This window comes from Octopus bimaculoides, unplaced genomic scaffold (assembly GCF_001194135.2).
Source record: "Octopus bimaculoides isolate UCB-OBI-ISO-001 unplaced genomic scaffold, ASM119413v2 Scaffold_160944, whole genome shotgun sequence".
NCBI classification, from domain to species: Eukaryota; Metazoa; Mollusca; class Cephalopoda; order Octopoda; family Octopodidae; genus Octopus; species Octopus bimaculoides.
Window position 1 is genome coordinate 1248 of NW_026329212.1, and position 1653 is coordinate 2900.

Sequence of the window (1653 nt, forward strand, 5' to 3'; positions counted from 1 at the left end):
GAATTAATTATCTAATTTGTTTGTTGTATAAGTTATGTAATTATTCATGATTCAAATGAAATATTTTCTATGTTATTAATCCTTCTGTTCCCGATATTGTTTACAGTCATTTATGTTTGAAAGTTCCCTTAGTATGGCACTAACTAAATGGGGTAATGACACTTGTCATAAAGTTGACAATGAATACTTCAAGTGTTGGCAGCCTATCAAGAAGAATTTCAAACCCGTGTTGTAAGAAGGCAACCAGTAAGTAGTCATGTTTCTTCATGTCGTTTTTAGCTTGGCTCTATTTGTAATACTTCAGTCAGTGATAGAAATAAAATGCTAATTTCTTAACCAGTTAGCATTCAGATTAATCTCTCAAATGTAATGCTTGTTTATTCAGCTTTGTTTTGAATTAACCATGCATTATCTTGTACCTTGGTAGAGGGAGACTAAAAGATGCTTGACATTTGCATGTGTGTGTGTGTGTTTGTGTATCATCATCATATCATCTTTTAATGTCCATTTTTCATACTGGCATGGGTTGGATGGTTTGATAGAAACTGGCAAGCCAATGGACTGCACCAAGTTCCACTGCCTGTTTTGGCATGGGTTTTATGTTAGGATGCCCTTCCCAACACCAACAACCTTACAGAGTGGACTGAGTGCATTTATGTAATACCAATGTGTGTGTGTGTTTTGATATCGGTGCATATAGGTTTCTTTGTCTTGCCTTAGTAGAATAGTTGTAAATGTGTGTCTGTCATATTAACAATGTTGTTCATTTCCAGTATTCTGCAAAAACATGTCTGGCCAAGTGAGGATTGATGATAGGAAGGACATCCAACTGTAGAAAATCATCCTCAATAAATTCTGTCCAAAGCATGCTTGCATTTCCCCACTTATTTTGATCCTTTGTGATTTCCTTCAATTCTTCTCTTTTATTATGTCAATTGGTGAAATATCTATCCAATGAATTGGTCATTTTTTTAACTTATTGGTTAAACAATCAGTTGCGTCTTTGTTTTTCTGTTTCTTTTTTTTTTTAACAAAGTTCTTTCTTTGCCACTTCCAACCTTTGCAGTGATTTCTCTCAATTTAACCAAATAACTAATAATAAAGGAGTGGAATTGAACCTGTGTATATTAGCATAATGACTCTCCCTAGACACAACAAAATATATAAACTTTACTGTAATATTCATACTTTTGCTAACCATTCTCTCTAATTATAATTTCTCTTATTTTATTGTTACAGTTGATATGGCACAAAGCATTCTGAAGCAGTCAATATAAATTGGTTTGAAGACCACAATTTTCCTGGAAACTTCCATGGCAGCTATCCTGATATTTTATCATTTTACTTTAGCAAATGTGTGAGATATTTGTGGTATTTTGTTATTTCTTAATAGTAATATCTCATAAGATTCTATTCTATGATGTATTTTGTCTCTCTGATAAAACTCTTCCAAGATAGACTTTCCAACTTCTTCCTCCCAGAATTAATAAAATTAAAGCACCAGTCAAGTGCTAGGGCTGATTTCATCAACTGTACCCCATTTCCCTCTAAATATATGGTTAACAATGTTATTCAGCCAACATTATTATCAAATTTATTTAAAGATCCTTAACATTTTTTTTCTGGAATCTTCCATAACAGCTGTTCTTTTAG

At 32.8% G+C, this 1653-nt stretch overlaps 1 long non-coding RNA gene across 1 annotated transcript in view; it reads left to right on the plus strand.

The window, feature by feature from the left end:
- LOC106881521 (uncharacterized) overlaps positions 1 to 1647 on the plus strand; it is a 2786-nt gene extending 1139 nt beyond the window's left edge. The window contains exons 2-3 of the long non-coding RNA XR_001410868.2: positions 107 to 246; positions 1240 to 1647. This is a non-coding gene — a long non-coding RNA (uncharacterized LOC106881521). The remainder of the gene's footprint in view (positions 1 to 106; positions 247 to 1239) is intronic.
- The last annotated feature ends 6 nt before the right edge of the window (positions 1648 to 1653 follow it).